The 25,305-nt window shown below is 40.1% G+C and overlaps 1 protein-coding gene across 7 annotated transcripts in view; it reads left to right on the forward strand.

Annotated features, from left to right (window-relative positions):
* The window catches only part of fmnl2a (formin-like 2a), a 356,613-nt gene that overhangs the window by 220,830 nt on the left and 110,478 nt on the right, over window positions 1-25,305 (forward strand). The window lies entirely within an intron of this gene.

Consider the following 25,305-nt stretch of genomic DNA (forward strand, 5'->3'; position numbering starts at 1 on the left):
GTGTTTTAGAGGTGTCATATATTTAGATAATCCATAAAAAACAACTATTTGTGTGTTAATTGCCATATGTGTGCAGAATATTAAATTTACCAAACAAACTCATTAAAATGAAAAGGAAATAAGTAATTTAAAATTACGGCATATAGTCCTGGAGATCATCAAATTAATGATATAAAAATACATAATAAATTCTCTAACACTGGCACATAACACAATGATGGTTAATCTAATGTTTTAGCAACAATGAGTTATTGTAAAAATATAATGGCATGGCTCTCACCACAAAACATTCTGCACTCCCCTGCTAGCTTATGATGTGTGAAAAGCAGGACTGCTTGGTCAGGGCACTCACTGGCACAGGAAGTCTACTTGCGTACTTTTAAAAGGCGACAATGCCGTATTCACATTAGGGTAGTATGGTTCAGTATAATGATACTGAGAAAGTACTGAAACACACAGCTTTTGAAGCAGTATGGTATCAGCATTTCATTAATATTGGTTCTGGAAGTACAGTAAATGGTAGTTTTCAGGCGCCTCAAGCTCAGTCATTTACTAGCATGATCGCAAAACTTCCGCCACCTACCACTCTTCAGTGAACTGTGCATATCACATCTAGCTTGATTCACCATGCAGAGGCAGCAAGCAGGGAGTCATGTGATAGTTCAGCAGAGTGGCAGCCTATCTATCTATCTATCTATCTATCTATCTATCTATCTATCTATCTATCTATCTATCTATCTATCTATCTATCTATCTATCATTTTCTCCACTCTCTTTAGCCCTCAGCATCCCTTGGGCTTCATCCTCTCCACCTCCATCTCAGAGCATTGCTTCACCCGATCATCCCCTGCCTTTTCCCACCCAAATCACCTGTCCTTTTTCCTCCACACAATACCTATTGTCTCCACAGCAAGTCTTTCTCTTAGGTTATCTTTTTCCCACTTCATGACATTCCATGCATTCATCTGATCAGTCTCATCTCTCTTCTTTCCATCATTGCTTCATGTTCTGCTTTCGTCAGCCATGTCTTACTCCCTTAGATTGTACTACTCCTCACACACAGCTTTCATAAACTTTATCCATCACTGCCGTAGACACATATTTAATAGTCAGGATGGGGGATATCTTCTGATATTTCTTCAACACAGCTCTCACCCTGGATATCACTGAGTGAATGCACTTACATCTTTAAACATCACGTGACCTGAGCAAGACAACCTCCATATTTTGTCCAGAACAACTCCATTGCTGATATTTACGTTTATATTCATTACATCAATATTTTTCACCCATCTCACACACTTCCTACAAACTAAGCTGCAGCTGCTACATGCAGCTCACCCTTAACACCACTGCGTCTTTTATGCTCTGACAGCCCATGCTTTGGATTGAATTTCTGCCAGCACCTTTAAAAGACATCCCACCTGGCCAGACGCTGACATCTTTCACACTATATGTACCTTCACCTCGGTCTTTGGTCTTTCCTGCATTTACCTTGAGGCCTTCCAACCTAGCTCTCTATTTCAGTATATTATCTTCAATGTGAGATCAGAAGCATACAAAGAGCTCTCCTGGCTATTCCCAATGAACCTTGGATAGTTACATGAAAATTTCCACTCCTATTTCCCATATATCCCATGTCACACAAATTCAGTGCTATTTTCCAGACATGCTGACGTCCGTCCCTGTCACGTTTTCTTGGATAGAGGTCTAAGAACAAACGAACCAGAAAACCAAACTCTCCTTCTGTGAATGGCAAAGTGTTTAGGCTGTTGCCATGTCACCAGGACTGACACAGTATGAGTTTTGGCTGCCATGACTCCTTTGTGGCATTTGCTTGGGCTCTCTTTAGCAGTTCAACATATGTGTTTGAAATTTCTGTGACATTCACGTTTGCCACTAATTGGCATCTGGTTCACAGTACTCAGCCCACTGCCGTCAAGCCTGATCTTTCAATGAGGACAGAAGAAAGCGAACAACAGATGTATTATTTGCAAAAGATATTTATACATTGTGTGTGTATATATATATATATATATATATATATATATATTATACAATTTAACATATTTCTCATCTCTTTAATGTTCTGGCAAAAGGGGAAAAATAATTCAAAGTATATTTAATTATACCTGTGAGCAGTGGAGTAAGCAAGATTTTCTCTTTTGTCTTGAATAAGAAAGGATTGCCTGCCTGTTACTTACATTGTGAGTTCTCATTTGTTTGTCTGCTGGATTAGTTCTGCTGCCATTGTTGTCTTGACCAAAACTGTACGGGAAGATAGACAGAGAGTTACAGTCATGGGGAGAAGCAGCAGTCAGAGTCAGACTTCACATTCCTGTCATTTAGAGATCATTGCCCGTATTTATCAAGCGTTTCAGAAGTACTCCAAGGAATGGTGTTAAACTTTTGACTATAATAAAAATTTGTCCTACCCCAGAGTAGGACATGACAAGTTGTTATGAAGCATCCTACACCTAATCACAGCACAGAGTAGGAGTTCACATTTGACAATGGAGGATGTCACAACTTTACAGCAGCCTGACTTGTAACATGGCACTCATCAAAGCATCTTGTGGCTTCCATGAGGATGTTTTGTAGTTTTCCAATACAAACGCTAAGGCTTCACTACAAACAGGATAATAAAGGCAATAACGATACTGTGCAATCCCACCTTCCCTTTGTGGACTACAACACACTTCTCCATAAAGGACATGAAATAATTTCTTCTATTGTCCAATTTTTTTTCTATTATATTTCTTGTAGTCTTGTGTGCCCTTAAGGTGCTGCAAATATGATTGCATGACTCCTTCAGGTTACCAAAACCTTAACAATTTAGTTATATATTAAGGTTAATTTTGAAGCAAATATTACATATGTAGTACAATCCCAAAATTATTCACATATAATAAAGTACAGCAGCATTTGCTGAAATTATATTTCACCTGTTGGAAGAAAGCTGAGCACTGGCTGTTGGGTTTAGAAAAGGAGTTATCGGCCATTCTTACAGAGGGCTTCCCCTATCTCCTATAAAATGAAACCCAAATAAAAGGGTAATGTCACCCTCGTGGAGTACTCTCGGGTCATACGTTGAAGCAGGCCACTTTGCAATATCATCATGAATAATACAGCTAGCATCCATGACCAGCTTTGTGTTGTTACTGTCACATATGTGTGCTCATCCACACTTGGAGTGGTAATCAATATGTGCATGCCATCCATCACAGTAACACGTCCAGAATTAACAGTGATATCTATTGGTGGAGAAACATATAAATCTGTGTATTACCTCACGTTGTCAGAGTGTTCAAAGTTTGGAGCAAAGTTCATGAAATGGTTGGTTGTGACAAACCCAAATCATCGCTATTGCAAACGTGCATTTTCCGTGTGGCCAAAAAATGTAACATTACCAAAACGTTCACTTCGGCTGACAGCACATGGCTTCTTCGTGTAGGTGGAGCGATCACATGATTTATAAGATGTGTTGCGGATATCATTCCAGTCATTGCTGTCCAGTGTTTTCAAAACAGTCTGCCTTTCGTAGAATGTGCATGCCAATCTCTGCCAAGACACCAAGGTAGGACAGCTCACAAGCTCTCCTAAATCCTGCTGAAGTTAGGAGTAGTTTCCTAAATTTGAAAAGCTGATGAAATGCTTTAACTCGTACTCCCAAGAGTAAGACCACATTTGTGTTGCTCTTAGATTTTTAAGGACTGTTTTCCTAATATGAGACCATTGATAAATACGGGCACTGATCTTGAATATTTAGCAGTAGACACCAGAAGTGCAGAAGAGTGGCACAGTGGTGAGCAAACACATCTCCAAACACACAGGTCAGGTATGGGCTCAGTCACGGTTAGTCTGCTCTCCCAGTGTCTCTCTGTGGGTTTCTTCCTCATATTTAGCTTTTTCCCAGGAAGTGTGTGTTAGGCTTTTTGATGTCTCTAATTTGGCTTCCTGTGAATGTGTTTGGGTGAATGAAAAGTGAGCCAATCCGGAGTTAGTCCATGCCCTAATACCTGTGCTGCCAAAGATAGACTTTGGTTCCTTCGAGACCTCAAAATGGGCTAAAGAGGTTAGATACGTTTAGAAACCAGATGAAAAAAACCTTGCAGTGGGCAGGAGCATTAGGTTCAGGAGGCCTAAGGAGATGTTTGTGCAAAAGCCTAAAGTTGTGCAGTAGTGGCATTGCTTCCCTGAATGCACTTACACTTTTCTTTGCCTACATACTGTAGTATTGATCATAATGTAATGAAGTACACGTTCAAGTTTATTGTCAGGTCACCACAGATCAATGAGATTCTCGCTTAAGCTGATGTCACAGTATGTGACTTCTAGTCATACAATACTGTATGTCAGACATGCCGACTACAGTTGCTGATCTCATCATCAGACCATCACTTTACATAACTGAAAATCACTGAGCATGTCAGAATGTGGTGACTGTGTGCTGACTTTACTGTACTGTCATGTTCGCTCCTTTTTCTGACAGCCTATAATATGCTGCCTGATGAAACCAGTGCTGTATGAAGGGTTAACAGGTCTGTCAAATTCAGTCGTAATCGCAGGCATTTTTTTTCTTTTTTGTATGCCGTCATGGTATGTAAAACTGAGACATTGGCCAGACAAGCTGCTCTTCTTTTTTGAGGTCCAAAACACCCATGTTTCTTATTCCTTGTTGCCACATTATGTGCTTTCATAGGCTGTCAGCTGTTACATTCACTGAGCCCACCGCTACGACTAATGACAAAATCAAACCTGGGTGAGTCGTGGACTATTTGGAGTTAGTCACTGGGTGTGTCACATGCTGTGACTAAAAGTCACAAGAGCATGTCATTGATTGTCACCGACTATGTAAGTGAAGGATACTACTAAAAATTGCTGGAAAATTCATTTACTGTGACATGGCTTTTACAAGTCTCCACAGACTAGTGACAGACGTGCAATTCAAAAAATGAATTCAACACTTGATTATACATATAATGTGGACAAGGGGAGACACAGGAAGAGTGCAAAGAAATGTTGGAGTGCCACCAGTGTCACCCTGTTTAATCCAGTGCTAATAATAACAAAGAAAACAGACACATGAAAACATAAACAAATAGGCGATTGTCGCTTTGGGTCGGTTTCTTGTATCAGTACTACTCAGAAGAGTGGGTGTGTCTCGACGAAGCTCCACCCTGTTGCCAGCTCAGGTCCATTTGAGACACCACCTTCCAAGTACGTCTGCTTTTTATAGGACTCTGACTGAAAGGGGCGGGGTCAGTTGTCCTCATTGGGTGTTTTCCCGGTGCTGTGGATGAGGAGAGAGATGATGCCATTATTGACAGCTCCCCCCTTGTCCTGGAGTGGTGTTACATACCTCTGATGAGCTCTGGAGGAGATTCTCCGGCGCAATATTTAAGAAATCACATCAGGTACACCCATGGAGTAGTCAGCACAAGCAGCTTCTGATTAGCCTAATGACCTGTGGAGAAGAACTGTCCATGAGTCTAATGATTTTATAACACTGTTTGCTTTTTTAAGACACAATGTCCTGTAATAACTTGACACGATTTCACCTAAATAAATTGGTTGACTGGATTTTATGGAATATTTTAGACTATTCTCTTCAGCTCTTCCTTTAACAGTCTAGGCACCATTGTTTGGGTAATTCTGTAGATTGCATTATTATACCACTCTCTACCAGCAGCTCTCCACAGGATGTGCGCTAATTAGGGATGTTTTGAAACACCCCAGCTTTCTTCTTAACTAGATAATACTTTTCTCTGCTTTCTGTCTCTTTTAATGACTGATTGCACTTGTAGGTCTTGCAACACTTTTAAGCAATTTTTTTTTAAGTTTCCTTCAGATCTATTTAAATTCTTTTTTCAGTCATTAAAACAATGTTAGGAGTGTAGTAATAATTTAAACCTTCTGTAGGGCTAGGCTGATGTGCTGTTTCTGGTATGGCTCCCACAATATTTGATGAACTGCGACTCACTGGATGCTTTTTGTTTTCTACACCATTTTAAGTAAACTCTAGAGACTGAAATGTGTGAAAATCCCAGGAGATCAACAGTTACAGAGATACTCAAACCAGCCCATCTGGCTCTCATGGTCAGAATCACTGGAGTCCATTCTGGTGTTTGATGTGAGCATTAACGGAAGCTCCTGATCTACATTTGCTGTTTTTAAGCATTGTGTTGTTATTAATTTGCTCAGTGATTGTATTTTGACTGAGTGATGAATTGGTACTAGTAATGATACATTTTATTTATATAGATCCTTTGTAATGAACAAGTTGCTCCACAGAGTCTCAGGAACAACAGCAGGGAATATACAACATTGGATACAAATACTAACTGCATAGAATACTAAGAATGGATAAATATAGGATATACAGAGTGTTAAACAGAACAAAAGACAATAAAGCAAAGTAAAATACTAAATTGAGTTTCCAGAACCCCCTACGAAAGGTGAAAATCCAAAGTAAGAACCATATGTTTGTATGGTTATTTTTATACATTTTAAGCCCATATAAACTCTCCCACACTCTTATAAACATTTCCCGCACAGTTATACAGCATAAACCCTTTGTATTCTCTTAGATATTAGGTAAGATTCGTTGAAATTATGTATGTAAACACACTGTTTATATACAGTAAAACCTAAATATTATTTTAAAGATATCGAGCATCTCCGATATCACATATGTTATAGCCATTACAATAGACAGGCCACCAGCAATAAATACGTACAATGCAAGAAAAATTGTATACAGTAAAATGTGTGTACAGTGACACTGTAAGTAGAAAATTAATTATGGTTACTCACCAACAATGACACAATGACTTGTCCGATAACAATGAGTTTAATTTTACTGCACAACAAAGGAGAGCGTTACAGCTCTTCTAAAGGAGCCTCTTCAGGCGATTGTGAAGCACTGCCGTTCTTCTTCTGGCAGTCTTCAATCCAAATCTCTAAAGCAGATTCCATCCGGACTACCACCTTATTACGTCCACTTACAACTTGTTTTGCTCCCTGGTTAAAGGACACTGCAGCCGTAGATTTTATATTCTTTTCCTCCTTTTTAAATAAAAAGAATCTGGACTGATTGATGCCGTCCTACAACGGTGTAGCTGTTCCCTTCCTTCAACATATCCAAAACTTTTACCTTTTTGGCAATCGTTAGCATCTTCCATTGGCGCTTGGGCATGGACCCTGAAGCAGTATCAGGAGCAGATCGTTTTTGGAGCCATAACGAAGAGCTTGACTACGCAAAAAGATAAACACAAAAGAGCACAAAAATTAACTCTTTACACAGCGAAACACAGTGATGCTGAATGAGCGAGACGTGACTTCCCGGTTAACACCACAGAATCGAATTCAGCACTCTGTCGCCTAGCCAATCAGCACACAGGAACTTAACTCAGCCATCCGCCAAAAGCGTCCCTTGTATGAAATCAACTGGGCAAACCAACTGAGGAAGCATGTACTTTAAATTAAAAGACCCATTGTCCGCAGAAATCCGCGAACCAGCGAAAAATCCACGTTATATATTTAGATTTGCTTACATATAAAATCCATGATAGAGTGAAGCCACGAAAGTCGAAGCGTGATATAGCGAGAGATTACTGTCGAAGAAAACCCTAAACAAATAACATAATTTGTGATATACTGCCCTAAGCGTCTGAGGTAAACTAAAAGAATGGTCAGAATGTTAGAGTAAATAAAATGCCTTCCTGAACAAGTGAGTTCTAAGTTACCTTTTAAAAGAATTAATGAAGTCAGGCGATCTCATTAATTTAGGGAGGTCATTCCAAAGTCTGGGTGCTGTATAGCTGGAGGCCCTGTCACCCAAAGAGCGCAGGTTTGTTTGAGACAGAACAAGACTTCCAGAATTGGTGAACCTTGGAGAGTGGACAGGAGTGTAGTGATGGAGGAGGTTACTGATGCAGTCAGGTGCAAGGCCATTTAAAGCTTCATAGGTAATTAATAGAGTTTTATGTTCAATTCTGTAAATCGCAGGAAGCCAGTGAAGCTCGAGCAGGATGGGTGTCATGTGTTTGCAGTTGCCGGTTCATATTAAGACTCTTGCAGCAAGATTTTGAATCAACTGGAGCTGTGAAAGAAGATTAGAAGTGGAAAACCTGCCAGTAGGGAGTAGTCGATGCAGGATGTGATAAAAGCATGGACAAGTGTCTCTGCATTAGTAAAGTATGAGCAGTGAGCAAACACAGGATATGTTATTGAGGTGGAAGTAAGAAAGGTACTTGATGTGCTTTATATGTGTGGAGTAAGAAAGGGAGGAATCAAAAATGGCATCAAGAGTCCATGTAGAAGAAGAAGGTCTGATGAGATCATCGCCAAGAGTGATTGAAAAGGAGCTCAGTTTCTTAAGGTGAGCTTTAGAGCTTATTTGCAGCAGTTCAATTTTTTTGCAATTTAGTTTTAAAGTGTTATGCTTCATCCAGGTTTTTAATTTCACTGAGGCAAATTGTGAGCTGAGAAAGCTCAGATGAGCTTTCACTTTTATCACTGAAATAGATCTGAGTATCATCTGCATAAAAATGATAGCCCAGTCCAGAGCTGTGGATAATATGACCAAGGGGAAGCACGTAAAGTACAGAAGAGCAGAGGGCTGAGGACAGAGCCTTGGGGGACTCCTTGTGTGACTGCTACTGAACAGGACCTGACTAACAAACTCTCGTCTATAGGTCAGATAGGACTTACACCACTGCAGTAAGTAGCAATGACAGAAACACAGAGCAGGATTTCCATTCCACTGATGCCCCAGCAAGTACCATTTCATTCCTTCCTTCTTTCTATTGCCTCAGAGTACTTATATTTTTGCCGTTTTTCCCATCTGTTTAGCTCATTTCAAAATATCTTTTATATAGGTGCCCTTTTTGTGTTCCAATGAACAAAGTCACAATTGTATCTAATTAAAAAGAAAACTGATTTGCTTGTGTATTTAGAGTGAATGGACTTGAATGCTGGAGGCCAACACAAAAGCTGCAGCCGTATGCCAGGCAGCCTTGAAAAGTTCAAAAGAGACTAAGAAGTCTCATTTTTTATTTGAATCATATGGGGGCCTTGAAAGCTAACACTGTCAGAAAGCCTAGACTTAATAACCTAATACTTTGTGCTTTCTACACTAGCAATATTAAACCTTCTTAATATATGTTGTATTGATGTGTATATTTTTCTCAAATGATAACTTCCAGATGCTGCCATCTTTCATGTGCTTTTGAAGGTGCTAAGCCCTTCATTGCACGTGTGAATTCTTTTGTATAGCTGCAGGAAAGTCTAAGTAGTATGATAGCATCCATAACAGTGTCAAAACCCCTTGGGGTCAGTCGTGAGCGGGCACTAGTCCATTGCTGGGTCACGTTTAAGGAAAGTGATTTTCTTTTTAGCTACTGCCTTTTAGTACAGATACATTATTTATACTGTCAATTATTGCTTGTGTAGTTTAGATAAAACTTTGTTGTGTCATCCTTGAACAGGAGTTCAGGAAAAGCCTGAGTGTGGCAGGGCATTAGTCACCAGCTATTGAAGGGTGAGCCATTATGAAAATGTAACATTTCCTTTTTAGTCAGGCCCAAGATGAAAGGCCAATGAATAATTTATTGGGAAGCAAGTCCACTGATGGAAAATTGCTAATGAAGACATATTAATGGGCATAGCTTTGAAACATTCTCTGCCAAGGCATGCCAGTATCCCCAACCAACACTGTGTAAATATTCTGCAAGAGAAAACAATCTTGTAACATTGTTGCTGCAGGAAAATAAAAAAATGTCAATTAAATAATAATTAATTGCAGTTTTCAATTTTAAATGACACGCCCTATCATAAAAATACTCACTCACTCACTCACTCACTCACTCATCACTAATTCTCCAACTTCCCATGTAGGTAGAAGGCTCAAATTTGACAGGCATATTCCTTACAGCTTACTTACAAAAGTTAGGCAGGTTTCATTTCGAAATTCTACGTGTAATGGTCATAACTGGAACCTATTTTTTCATCCATATACTGTAATAGACTGCAACACGATGGCCGTAGGAGGCGGAGATGCGTCTTGCGTCTTGCATCATCACGCCTCCCACGTAATTGAGTGCCTGCCCATATAAGGCCATCCCTCAGCGGCAATCCAATAGAAACACTCTGCCACTAAATATTCAGACAAAGATGAGATGGTCAGGGTGGTGTTTGACACAAACTCAGCGAAACTGCGAGAGAAACTTTTAAGAGCCGGGTCTTAGCTAACATTAAATAAAGCTGTGGACATCGCGAGGTTGCGATGGAAAAAAAGAAACGTCCTCTGACTTTCAACTGTTTTTACTTTCAGTAAACTTAATGTGTAAATATTTGTATGAACACTAAAAGAGTCAACACCATAAGACATAAACTAAAAACGTTTCACAATGTGTCCCTGAATGAAGGGAGGCTCAAAATCAAAAGTACCAGTCAGTATCTGGTGTGGCCACCAGCTGCTTGAAGTACTGCAGTGCATCTCCTCCTCATGGACTGGACCATATGTGTCAGTTCTTGCTGTGAGATGTTACCCCACTCTTCCACCAAGGCACCTGCAAGTTCCTGGACATTTCTGGGGGGAATGGCCCTAGCCCTCACCCTGCGATCCAACAGGTCCCAGACGGGCTCAATGGGATTGAGATCCGGGCTCTTCCACTGTGAGGATGATCAGCTGTCCTTCCTGTCTCCCTGTAGTGCTGTCTTAGGCGTCTCACAGTGCGGACATGGCAATTTATTGCCCTAGCCACATCAGCAGTCCTCATGCCTCCCTGCAGCATGCCTAATGCACGTTCACGCAGATGAGCAGGGACCCTGGGCATCTTTCTTTGGGTGTTTTTCACAGTCGGTAGACATGTCTCTTTAGTGTCCTGCGTTTTTAGAACTGTGACCTTAAATGCCTACTTTCTGTAAGCTGTTAAGGTCTTAACGACCATTCCACAGGTGCATGTTAATTAATTGATTACGGTTAATTGAACATGCATGGAAAACATTGTTTAAACCCTTCACAATGAAGATCTGTAAAGTTATTTGGATTTTTAAAACATTATGGTTGAAATACACAGTCCTGGATAAAGGAACGTTTCTTTTTTGCTGAGTATATATATATATATATATATATATACACAAACACACACACATATATAATTTGTGTGTGTGTATATATATATGACAGCAGCAATCCAAGCTGTGAGAAAACAGTAAAAAGGAGGCGTGTCAGACGTCGTGGTACATTTTCTGATGCAGCTACCGAAAACAACTTGTGCGCCGCCAGATACACAAAACAATTACTTTGACAATCATGTTACGTTATTTTTAAAATGTTTCCTTTTCTTTTTCATAACTTCTTTAACACACGACTTCTCCGCTGTGAAGCGGGTATTTTGCTATATATATAATATATATATATATATATATATATATATATATATATATATATATATATATATATATATATATAAAACAGCAACACTAATAACAGTGACAAAACAATTACATTGACAATCATGTTAGGTTATTTTCAACACTACTTCTCCGCTGTGAAGCGCGGGTATTTTGCTAGTATATATATATATAATATATACAGTTTCATACAAACAATGTAGCTCAAAGTGCTTTACAAGATGCCCAACAGAACGTTACAAGAGAAGAAAAACACATAATATTAGGCAGTAATACTGAATAATAATAGTTAAATTAATAAATTAATAATAGTTGTGAACCTGGCCCGGACACAGACAGGCGGACATGTTGTTTAAAACACCACACGTTTATTTACACTAATTATTTACAATAAAGGTCACTAAGACCCCAGCCAATGGTCACTCAGACCTCAGTCACGTCCACAATACCCCAAACAATCACTGTCCTGGCCACAAATGCCTGTCTTCGGGCCGCCTCCACAGCTCCTCTTGCCTCGTCCTCTTTCCACCCGACTCTAGCCTTGAATGAAGGGACACGGCCCCTTTTATACAGGACCTGGATGAGCCCCAGGTGTTCCCGGCATTCCTCCTCTAGCCACACCCCAGCGTGGCGGAAGTGCCGGCTGTTCTCCCGGCAGCTCTCCGGGTATCCTCCAAAGTCTTCCCCCCAGCACTTCCTGGTGTGGCGGAAGTGCTGAGGTAACAGGTCCCCAAGGCCTTGGGGCGCCTCCTGGCGGTGACCACGGGCCCCTACAGGGTAGGGCTTCCATGCCCTCGACCCGTGGCCCCAAAGCAACCCGGAAGGCAACCCCCACGTGATCCAGGGTGGGATCGTCCCGGCCGGGTCATGGCCCCTGGCATCCCTGACATAGTTAAAATAAAAACTTCATCTAAACAATCTGAAAAAACAGATACGGTAAATATCAGCGCCATTATATACAATGTCATACAGTACGGTACCACTGAACCACTGTGAAAAGCCTGGTGACTTCAGTTGCATAAAGCTGCAGCGGGGAGCAGTACCCATCTGGCCAAAAGGTAAAGATATTATACAATGAAGTGGAAGGATGAGAAAGTCGTTAGCCATTTAACACTGTTCACAATGCAGCAACTGGCAACATTTGTGTCAGAGAAAATATGGAAAGTCAATAAGTTTTGCACAGTGGTAGCCTACAATAACATGAATAGCATGAATTGTGCAAATCAGGCCCTGAAGTTGTACCCAGAAAATATATAAGAATAATGCATAAAGAAATACGCTTCTGCTGTCCCAATTACAACTTTGGGCTGCACGTTGGTGACTGTCTCAAAATATGTTGCACAAAGGACGTGTTCTAAATCTGCTTAATACAGCAGTGCACACTCAACATCCTTTTTCCTACTGTAGTAATGTTGCCATTTTGGTATTTACATGTTTCTTTTACACACAGTAACATTGTTTCTTACTGAAAGTAATTCAACGTTTTTAGCAAGTTCTTCTAGGGGTAAACATAACGCTAAGGAAGTTAAAGGAATACTGCCCCCAAAAATAAATATTTTTTTTTATACGTGACTTACCTCATGTAATTTGTAGTGATGGCCAGGAAGAATTTTTATATGTCATGCTTTCATGTAGAACGAGAGAAAACATTTCAGAATATAATATCATGAAACCCAGTGCTGTACAATTTTTCACTACAAACTATGTGGGATAACTAAAAGATTAAAAAAAAAATACATCATTTTTGTTTAGAATATTCCTTTAAAGGAAAACATAATAAATTTGGAAGTATTCCTTTAAAAGAATACTTGACATAAAAATTATATTTTCGTTAATCTGTTACCCTCCCTGTGCTGTTTGTAGTAATGGCTGAGAGTTTTAACGGAAAACAGAGAGCACAAAGTTTGTGATACTGTGGGCTTCAAAAGGGCCAATACTGAACAACAGCAAACAACATCCATGAAATGATATCCAGTTACTCATTGGTATCATTTTGGAGGTCTGTTAATACAGTGTTTTCCAACTGCTGGTCCATGAACTGGCACAGGGCCATAGACATTTTTTGTTATTTCGCGAAATGCCCAGCGTGGCAAGTATATTAATGCTGTCATTGCCTACTGCTGGTCGATGAAAAATTGGCCATCCACAGAGCTGTTCTGGTAGTAGACTTGGAAGCAGCCTATTCTTCTGTCTATTATTCTATTATGAACTAATCGGGCATCTGAAAACTCCAAGGGAAACCAGAACACCCCCCCCCCACACCTTTTCGACTGAACGCTATACAAATCAAGCTGCTCTAAACTCCAAGGGGGGATGCACTCTACGCTTGAACGTTAATTAAATTGTGCTGATCGAAACTCCAAGAGGCAACCCACCTCCCCACTGTTCGATCGAAAATTAATCACTCGAGCTGCTCAAACCTCCAAGAGGGAGACCACCCCCCCACAGAAGGTCTAAGAAGAGAAATTCAAAATGATCCCCTTGTCAAAAAGGTTGAAAGCCACTGCCTTAATAATTTGTGGCAATACTAAAGTCTTTTTTTTTTACTCAAATAAATCATCTTTAATATTTTTTCTTATTGGACAGCAGCTGGAAGGTAGTAGTTTATTTATCATTAAATGGTGATGCCATTTTATAATATTTTGGGTGCTGCCATTTTCTGGGCGGTGTGTCCTGGTTCCTATGATGATCTTTCCCCTTTCCCAGGAGGCACAAGTGCTGCACTGTGTTTGACGTCATCAGAGTGACTACAGAAAGACGGTGCATGTACTGTGTCCCCAGGGCTGGCACCGCTAGGCATTCACCTAGGGCTCAGATCAGAAGTGGTGAGGGGGGGATTCCAGCTGCATGGGTTAAAAAACACTTAATAACCTTATCCTACAGTGCAAAATAACCTAACACTGGCACTGGGTGTCCTTTAAGTATTTGAGATTAGGAGAATAACAGTGTTGATATTTTTGACAGAAAGACTTCCTGGTATCAAACTTGCTTTTGGTTATTAGACCTTTATTTATTCTTAATTGCACGTGATAACTGATCAATTTGAATTTTGGTAATGACCTCGGTGAGATTTCTTTACAATGTCTCATCTCCTGATCCCTTTTAATTTAAATCTTCACCTTTTTCATCTAGAGACAGCATATTCGTGTCTCTAATCCAGTTGTTTGCTGACAAAGTGAAAAACACGCACATTTTTTGCTAAGATATTTTTGAACTAGAAATCTGAGTAATCAATATAGACCTCAGCATTACTGTTTGCTGTGCGCCATGTAATCCTTGTGTCTCTTGTTATATGCCATATGGTATGGGGTTTCTAAAGGCTGTGTTAATGCTTATGATGCATTAGCTACTAGAATGACAAATGAAATACATTTTATTAGTGAAAATGTTTGGAGTGTACCATCTTTTGGAATGACAGCGACTAAGCAACTGGACAGATAGCAGACACCCAGACAGACACCCAGACTCTGATCCTTTTATTAAGTTGGACAAATATGTCCAGAAAATCAGAATAGCGCATGAACAAGAAGCACATTCAAAATTGACTGAGATTTTCAGTTGAAGATCAGCCTCTCCCTCTCATTTATTGGTCAAACGTCCTGTATAAGAAAGTATTTATATAACAATATTCTAGTAAGTAATGCATATGTTTTGTAAACAACATGAGGTAACAGTTAAAAAATGTTCCCTTTTGGATGAAGTATTACCAGTAAACTGCCTCACACTTGCCTTTCTGCAATCCTGTATTAGGATAAGCATGTTAAAAAAAATCATACATACAATAATAATCAGAAAGAAAACAAAATATGGTTAACTACAAATGGCCATTAAAAAATTTGATTTAAAAATAACTACAATCTTCCCTAGGAAAAAGCATCAGAATATGAGATGCAGCAATGTTTGAAGAAGCGCATACAACAGTTTTTTTTATTAATTAGGTTAATTGTATTAATAATTTCTTGTGAGTGGTATGCTGCTTGGAATGGCTTCAGTTCCCCAAGGCGCTGTACTTGTATACCCAAACTGAACAATTGATTAGGAACAGTCTACAAATACTGGGTAGGGCTTCTTTTGCTCTCCAAATAGCCTCACTTCTTTGTGGCATTGATTCCACAAAATGTTGGATGTATCCCTTTGAGGTTCTGGGCCATGTCGACATGAACGCATCATACAGAGCTGCTGCAGATTTGGCAGCTACACTTTCATGTCACAAAGCTATACTGTTGCATTCAGATGTGGTGGCTAGGAAGACCACTGAAGAACACTGAACTCATTGTCATGTTCATGGAACCAGCGTGACACGACTTTTACTTTGTGACATAGTGCATTATCATGCTGGAAGTAGTCATCGGAAGGTGAGTAAATTGTGGCCATGAAGGGTTTGTACATGGTGAGCAACAATACTCAGAACAGGCCATCAAATGATGATTGATTGATTGGTGTTAACAGGCCCAAAGTGTGCAAGGAAAACATTTCCAACACCATTACAGCACCACCACCAGCCTGCCATGGTGTGACTGAAGTGTATGCAATTCTGCAATGTGCACTTTAATCATATCTGAATGATATGCTTTGTAATTTTAAACTGTGGAATAGAAAGGTCCTGAATATTACGGAAGGCTCTATCTATCTATCTATCTATCTATCTATCTATCTATCTATCTATCTATCTATCTATCTATCTATCTATCTATCTATCATATAGTGGCTTTCATATCTATCTATCTATCTATCTATCTATCTATCTATCTATCTATCTATCTATCTATCTATCATATAGTGGCTTTAATGTCTGTCTCTGTCTGTCTGTCTGTCTGTCTGTCTGTCTGTCTGTCTGTCTCTCTCTCTCTCTATCTATCTATCTGTTGTGTTAAATTTTCACTCCCACAATCCCTGCTGTCTCCTGTTTACAGTGCTTAATGTGGACAGCACTACCTCAGATGAAGTCTAGTGTTTGTGTTGGCCCATCAAATCAGAAGGCTCATGTAATGTTAGTGGAATGCTGGGAGGACTTGTATGTAGCCATTACTTCTGCTACTAACTGGGAGCCAATGAGGAGAGGCTAAAGTAGGAGTTATTTTTTTTTTACATATGGTGATATTTAATGCTTATTCATGCAATGTAAAATAGAAACAGATTTTTTTTTTGAGGGAAACTTGCTCATTTTCCAGCACAACACCCTCCCTTGAACTGTTTCTTTGATCAAATTATTACTGGCTGAAATGAAGAAAACATGGTTTACAGAGAATGAAAAAATTGTCATTTGTCTTCTAAAGTACGTGTCCTCCTTTGCTTTTGCCTTTTAAACAATTGGCACTTTGTGTTGCGGTGAACAGTGCCTGGCTCGCGGGCTTCTGTTGATACACGCCGGCTACTGTAGCACATGCTGACGTCTGTGTGACCAATAAAAATGAAGGAAAGTATGGATACCAGAGGAAAAAAAGTGCCCGGCGAAGTGTGCCAGATCCCACTTTGTTTTCTGAGATGACCTTTTAGGTTCCCCACACTCCCCCTTCTTCTTCCTGGCAGCTGTTCAGTGTTTAATGGAACCTTGTTGCACAGGGAGCTATAGCAGAAGCAACTCTGACCTTTCCAGATGCTGTATGTCAAAATGCTTCCTTCACATAACAAATAAAAGTAAAACAAGTAAAATAGGAATGTGAGATTCCTGAACAGCAGAGCTACTCACTGCACAGCTCGGGGTAGCGGGGAGGCATTTCGATTAAGTCGGCCTGCCCAGCTTCATTCCTGATGGGCTTTACTGTCTGCTTCTATTTATTCTAAAAGACCATTTGATCAGAAATTTTGTAAACTCATTTGTTAATTAAGCTTCTTATTTCTTTCTTCTGCGGTGGGTTGGCGCCCTGCCCAGGATTGGTTCCTGCCTTGTGCCCTGTGTTGGCTGGGATTGGCTCCAGCAGACCCCCGTGACCCTGTGTTTGGATTCAACGGGTTGGCAAATGGATGGATGGATGGATTTTGTTCTTTCTGAACCTGACAAGTTAAAATTAGCCAGAAAATCAACATACTTGTAATATTTTAGCACACAGATTTGTATTTAGTGCACTTGTTTTAATATTATTTTCAGCGTACAGACATGTTGTTACACTCTTAAGAACACAAGAATATTTTTTGTGGGAAACGGGCCATTCAGCCTAAGATATGTCGTCAATTTCTATCCTATTTCTATTATTTCAAGTTATTGTTGAGCTGAGATCTGAAGGTCTCCAAGGTGCCGCCTTCAGCTACAGTCCACTTCTGTATATTTACTGTTCTCCATGTGATATAATAGTTGGTAAAATATGTGTGGAAAACATCCATCTGTGCTCGATGTTGTTGTTGAGGAACAGCTGCCGTCCACCTTACTTAATCCCTTTATAATTTTAAGCACTTGGATTATGTCTGCCTTTTTCTCTGTTTACTTAAAATGAAACAGTTTGGATCCTCGAGTCTTTCCTGACAGCCCATATTGTGCAGTCTTGGGACCTTTCAAGCAGATTCCCTTAGCTTATCATCAGGGGCCTCAACGCAACACAGTACACAGCATCCCAGGTCTGATCTAATGAGTGTGGGCCGCACTCTTGAGCTTCAGGCTCACCTGGCTTGACTTGCTCTCCATTAAACATGGGCACTATATATCTCAGCATTCCGCTGGAAGTTTGTATGCTTGTGAAGCCTCATCTGTGGTTTTGGTCTCCATGATTTGAAAAATGACATTTTAGTATTAGGAAAAGTCTTGGGTAAAAAAGACTTGGCTGGAGGTGGCCTCAAATGACATCAAAAGAATGGGGCCGCAAATTGAGGGAAAAAAAAAATAGATGCAACAAGTCATCCTGGCTAAACCTGGAGAGTGGCCATTTAACTGGTGCTAAAGAATAGAGGAAATCTAGGGAAAAGTGACTTTCTGTGTTATTATTAAGAACAGAGCACACCAACATAATGAAAATGGTGTGAGGCCTCTTAAAAGTCACACACAGCAGGTCATGACCTTCCCCAGCCAGCCAAGATATGGCCTCACCCCAAGCAGCTACACTCAACTACCACTGGCAGGCTTCGGCCTACACCGTTCAAAAATGGTGAGCTGGCATTAAATGTTAAAAGACACCTCAGAAGTGCTTTACAACTGGCTTTAAAGACAGTTCCAAACAACAAATCTCTCTATTATAATAAAAAAAATCTTGGGTCGAGATGTGATCTTCTCGGAAAACACTTTGACATCCCGTGAGAGACACTTTAACGTCCCATGAGAGCCACTTTAATGTCCTGTGAGACAAGGCAGTGAGACAAAAGGACAGCTGCTGTACAGACTTTTAAATGATCAGCGCGCAGTGAGACAAGCAGAACACACAGCTCGGTGGCAGCAGCAGAAAGCCAGCAGATGATCTGACTGCATCTCCTTATCATGCGTTCAGGCCCCAAACGCAATCGACAGAGACGCAAAGTGGCTGATGTGTAGCACACCCTTTTGTGGGGTAGGGGGTGGGTGAGCAAAGCAAGCAAGGGGCAAAGCCCCCTAGTCTTAATAAATTGAAGAATTCATTTTATATTCAACAAAAGATAGGAAAAGTCTAAAATGGGGCAAAAAGGATTTACCTAGAAAGGAAAGTCCAAAGTCCCAATATGGAATCTGAAAATCAGTAAAACAAGAACAGAAGCAGATAAGCAATAATAAAGAAAAAAAGTAAAATTAATACTCACAATAATCTCCGAACACCTCTCAGTGATCCACTGCTGGTTCCCCATCTCTGACCTCAATATAAAAGCAGACGAGATTAACGTCAGGGTGGCCCTCGCCTCTCAGGGGGATTCCATCTACAAAATGCAAAGAATGGCAAATGTTTAAAGATACAGGGCATAAATGCTAAATAATAAATAAACATAGCAATATTTACATGAACAATACTTCAAATATAACTGTCATGTTGGTGAGGGTACAGACAGAAACAAGCAGAGGTCAAAACCTGGAGAAAAAGCCAACCAAATTGTCCAAATATAAAGCACAAGATGGGAATCAGAAAATAAGAAACAAGAGCACTTAGTTAACTACTGGGAGATCCAAACTAAATTAATCTCCTAGACAAGGCACAGAAAGATTTTTGGGATCCTAAAGTCAGATGCTACAGCTTCATTTTTGGATGAACTTTAACCTCATTTTCAATTTAGACATCAAAGCAACACAAGCTAGTTGTGCCCATCAGGATCCAAGATGGCACTGTGACAAAAAAAATAATAACCAGCTTTAAAACAAAGAGTTAAGGTCGAAAAATGATAGAATCTTTCATCTAAAAAATCCCCAAAACCATGTGTGGATTGTGGCTAGGGATGTTGCATAGCCAGAGAATAATAAATGAAAATAACAACAACAAAAAAGAGAAAGAAAATAAAGACAAACAAGTGAATAAACTCTGGCAGGTATGAGCTAAGAGGAAACCCTGAAGGTGATGAAGAAGGGGATCGAGAAGGGAATTAGTGCTGTGGTTACCGGCTGGTAATTTAAAATTTGTAGAAAAAGTCAATAAACTAATGTAGTAGATAGGAGGGCTTTAGGGACCTTCAAAACTGACTGTTCAAGGTGCTTCCAGACTTCTTCCATGTCTCAGTTATCGAGGACACTGTTCTCCTGAGAACACTCAAAGCTTTAGAGATGGTTTTGTAAACTTGCCTGATCTGCGCCTCACCACAGTTTGAGGTCTTCAGAGAGTTCCTTGGACCTCATGGCTTTATTTTTGTTGGACCTTCCATACAGAGATGTGTACCTTTCTGCAGGACATACAATCGATTCAGTTTGCCGCAGATGGACTCCAGTCAAGTTCTAGACACATCACAAAGATCAATAAAGCAAACAGGTTGCACCTGATCATAATTTGGAGTGCCACAGCAAAGGGTCTGAATACTTATAAAAATGATAGATTTCAGCTGTTGATTTTCAGTATGTTTGCATATTTAGTGTTGATCAGCAAAATGACAAATGTATCAATAGACCTTAACAAAAGGACAAGTGTCTGTGTGTCTGTCTGTGTGTTCATCTGGTGGCAATGTCTCTGTCAGTCCAACACTGGGCACATTACGAATCCCATACCAAATGGCATATAACAGAGACATAAGCATTGCATTTGGCATTCCAGCAGATTGTGCATCACAAACATTTGTAGTAATGCATTTTATTACTACAGGTGTTTGTGATGTGCCATCTGTTGGAATGTCAGATGCATTGCATTTTATTAGCAGATGCATTACAACATACATTCCAATAGATGGCGTACAGCAAATGTTAATGCTGGGGTCTACATTGACTACTTAGATTTCATCCCACCTTAGACGGGTAGCACAGCTAGTTTAAAATGAAACCTACACCCCAGTAAACTGTGCAGAAAGTGACAGGCTCTGAATACATTCTAAAGCCACTGTACAGTATATGACATGTCCATTAAAGGAAAATTCAGTTGTAAAAATACATCTCGTCAATGCCTCTGATGGTCTCTTTCTTCATTTCTCCATTCTAGCCAAATAGTTATTACCATTTACCGTATAAAGCTAATTTTAGTTGGATTTGTGGAATAAAGAGTAGCCCAACCTTCTCTGTTTTCTTTTCTTAAGTCTGCCCAAACTTTTTTTTTAAACGCCCTCATGGATTTGTGCATTTTAACATCTATATCTGCCCTAAGTGGAGACATTAATCATCTGCTTCCATACTGTAATTTTACATTTGGCATGACAGACTACATCTCTGTATTTGATGTTGCTAACTGAAATGAGTGAGCCACGAACTGCTATGATGCCACAAGCCTCATGTTTGGGCAGAGCTGCTGCGTTGTGCCCTTTTTTCTCCACTAAACACCAAACGAGAAGCGGTCTCACAAGATGCCTGTGTAAAGAACTGGAAATCAATGGATTTGGCTGTGAGAAAACCAGCCATCAGCTCTTCAGTCTTTTTTAATTTTGTCTCTATAATTCAAATGGAGAATTATTTGTTACAGAGTGCCCATTAATTAAGGCTAAATACGCTATTTATTCTAATAGTTGTGTGGGCCTGTATAAGAAATGTTTTTAATGTCTTTCATGAGTGATTATAAGAGACTCCTCCAATTCATGCACTGAAACTCTAACCAGCATTAATTGCTTCTTTTTGGGTTGTTCATTGTTCCTCATGGAAATGTTTTGTGAGGTGACCAAGAGAGTTGGACCAGACGTCATGAGTTATGATTCCTACCAATCAAAAATAACAAAAGGTGGCCAGCCCCAAAAAGCTAAAAGCCAGACCAGATCCGACCACAGGTCTGCATCCAGAGAGCAGGCCTCACAAGTAGCCAAGCCACAAACTCAAATGGCAGGCTTGCAGCCTGCACCAGGCCCAAAATAGAGCAATGGCTTTAGAAGGTTCACCAAAAGTATCAGAAGGTAAGAGGAGAAAAACATAAAAGCACCCTTTGGCCCAATAATCATAGTAATAATCATTACTTCATAGTTAAAGGATTCATTAAAAAAACAAGTAATAACAAAAGGCGAGCAAAAATACATTTTATGCTCATGAAGATGTTGCCTGTTGCTGGGCATGGTGTCGTGGCACCAAATGTCATCACACAGCCCTAGTTTAAGAGGGCTAGGTGCTATATGTTATATACTAGCTTTGAAATATTCAACATTGAAAACAAACCGTCTTTAGTGTTAGTAATTCCAAACAAATTACTGAAACAGCCCGTGGAATTTATTGTTATGACTCAGTTCCTGGATGACAGTTTAAATTTTAAGAATCCTTTCTGTCTGTTTTTGTTGGTATTCAGACCCCAGCTCATCCTTTGACTTTGTTTCTGGTTTAAATCTTTAATTTCTCTTAACTCCTGCTTAATCTTTCCACCATTATCCCTTTCTAGGTGCCTCTCCTCTTCAAACCTTTGAGACACTCCCGAAAAATTTTTATAGAAGGTCCCCAAGATGCTAGAGGCAATGCATAGCCCAGGCACATTATGGCCTAGCATCTCGAGCATACTGGGAGGTCAGCTCACCCTCGGCATCACCAGTACAAGTTTATGGAGCACCTGGGGCCACTAGGGGGAGCTCCGCTCATGCACCCAAGGGACTTTGTGTTGTCAGGGGTCCCAGAAGTCGATCCTGAGGTGGACAATAAAGTAGTAAGACACCAGGGTTTGCAAATTTGGAATCTGGAGTCGGGGAGTGAGAGTTTGGAAAGGGCTTGGTTGACAGAAGCATTGAAGGCAGAAAAGCAGAATCTGAACACGCAGGACCAGGAAATGAAATACAGCCAGGGACCAGAGTCAATTTGAAACTGAAAGTCAGTGCTACACTGAAATTCCAGAATCAGAGCCAAACTGGGAATCACAGAGAAAAGGAGAATTTAAGATCAGGGATGAATAAGAGAGACACGGAGAGACACATACACAAAGTGTTTAGTTTTGCTTTGAGTCCATTTACGGATAGTAGGGTGTTTATATTTGCTCCCCTGATAATCTGGAAAGGCATCTATGCAACAGAAACCAAATGATGACGGTATCAATGGAATAAAATGATGAATAAAAATAACAAATTACATTAACTGATTACAGTAGATACTGAAGAAAATTGGAAATTACCCCTTAAACCAGTGTTTCCCAGCTCAGGCCCTGGTTAAGACTATTTACCAGTGCTCAACAAATTTATTCCACTGGATCTTTACGACAGTTTGTGATAAAGGAAGGCGAGCAGTAGAGCGTGTTTGGAGTGTTTGTGAGACGCAGACTGGACACCTGATGTGATAGACCAGGACACCTGGGGTCTCAAGCCATTTCTTATGTATGCACAGGTGAGATTTTATGGAACACAAACTTGGTGTGGAAAGTGGCTTAAAGTTACAGAAAGTTTCGACCATCCATAAGTCTTACGCAGATCTTTTTGGTGTTAGCATTTTAGCAGGAGGCAAGACGGTAAAATGAACAGAAAATCTTGTTTTATTGCACAGTTCAATGACGCATCACTCACATTCTGATTGCTCTCCATCCTTCCATCCTTCCATTTTCTGCTCCCAGTTGTTCTAAACCTGTAGCAGAGCAGAGGATCGTGTGATTTCTGCAGGCTGGTCTCTGTAATGTAGCCTCCAATTCAGCGCACGACTCCAAGAGGACGGCTTTAGACATCGAAATCGGCTTAGAAGGCGGTCATCATCACGAGAAAGGTCACAAATACCGTCAAAAGTGTTTAAATGACAGAAGACGTTGTGTTTTTTAGTTTGTTTGTCTTCATATTTTAACTGTGGCAAAATAAGCACTTTCCTATTTTAAGAAGTTAGAAAATGCCTGCAGAGCGTAACATTCTGATTTGAAGGTTAAGTGTTTTCTGCTATTTATTTGTTTCATCAAAGAGACAGATAGGACTTTTTTTTTTTTTTTTAATATTTTGTCACAGTGATATGTGTGACATGTGATGCAGGTTTGCTCGGGCCACCACACCTCTGTTTGTACAAGCAGGCCTGAGCATTGGCATGTGCGCAATACCATTTAAATCACTGTAGCGCTGACTACTGATGATCTGTTCAGCCGAAAGCAACTTTTGGGTGCGTAAAACAGGAAAATACCGACTACAACATGTACAAGTTGAAATAACCTCTCTTAAGCTAAAGCTAAAACAGTAAACTATCCTGTGATTGAAATTGTACAGAGTATTTCATGATCTGTTTTCGGGATAGGCAACGTGAAACAGAGAGTTGCTTAGGGCAGGAAAGAATGTATTATTTGATGATCCAACTATCCTCTAAAACAGGGTATCCAGGGCAGGGCTGGCGGCAGATGGAACGTATCCCAGCATGCAACAGGCACAGGCAGGCAAGAAGGAGCAAACATCCCCTATAAAGAGTGCCAGCCCATCGCAGGGTGAACACACAAATATACACACACAGACACACCTTCAGCATCACCAGTTAACTTAATCTGCGTGTCTTTGGACTGTGGGAGCAAACTGGAGCAAACCCACCTAGGCCCACATGCAAACTTCAATCAGGGTGTGACCCCTAAACTCCTTAGGACGAGACAGCAGCACTATTGCTGTGTCACTGGGCACCTAAGTCATTGATTATTAACATATTTACATTTACTGTGGCCTTTAAAAAAATGAAGAATTTATTCCTTTATTTATGCCTTATTTTAGTAACATAGAGCGTCCACTTGGGTGGAGGGGCTGCAGCCCCCCTTGGCCACTTCTTAAACTCTACGAAATGTCTGTAACACTGCAAGTTCAAATTCACTGAAGTTTTGTTTCCTCTGTTCTCTCATGGTTTGAAAGGAAAGACCTTACTTGGGGATTTGGTCAAATTTATATGGTAATTAGGTCATGAATATTCAAAAAAGGTGTTTTTACACCATATATGGCTGCTGGTGGGAGGTGATGGGGAGGGGCTAAAAGTGCCCGCAGTTTCAAGTTCATTTGAGGTTTATCAAGGAACTTGGTGTGGGACTTGGCATGAATTCTGTTTAATAAATCCTTTGTCATTTTTGTGTGTATGCCATTTTTTGCCTTTCTAGCATAAGCAAATTTTACTATCAAATCTGAGGAAGGTTTTTTACATGAGGCCCTTCGTATATAGGCAAACAGAAGGGCTTTTATTATACTTTATTTTCTCTCCATTCAGTTATCCTTCTGGAATTTTTCCACTTTAGACTTTCTTGGGTCTTTTTTACTTTTGGGGGGCTGGAGTTGCTCATAAGCACCCCTAACAGATCACAAAAGCAATTGTGAAGCATCCATCTTGTCAGTGTTACTCTGAAAAAGCAATTCGACTGCCAAGCTGAAAAATTCAGCAGTTGGGATGAAAAAGAAAAAAAGATGAAAGTGTGTACCTTAATGAAAGGCTGAATATTTATCACATTTTGATTTTAAAATACAGTTAAATAATTCAGT

Source organism: Polypterus senegalus, chromosome 6 (genome assembly GCF_016835505.1).
Source record: "Polypterus senegalus isolate Bchr_013 chromosome 6, ASM1683550v1, whole genome shotgun sequence".
In the NCBI taxonomy this organism is placed as follows: Eukaryota; Metazoa; Chordata; class Cladistia; order Polypteriformes; family Polypteridae; genus Polypterus; species Polypterus senegalus.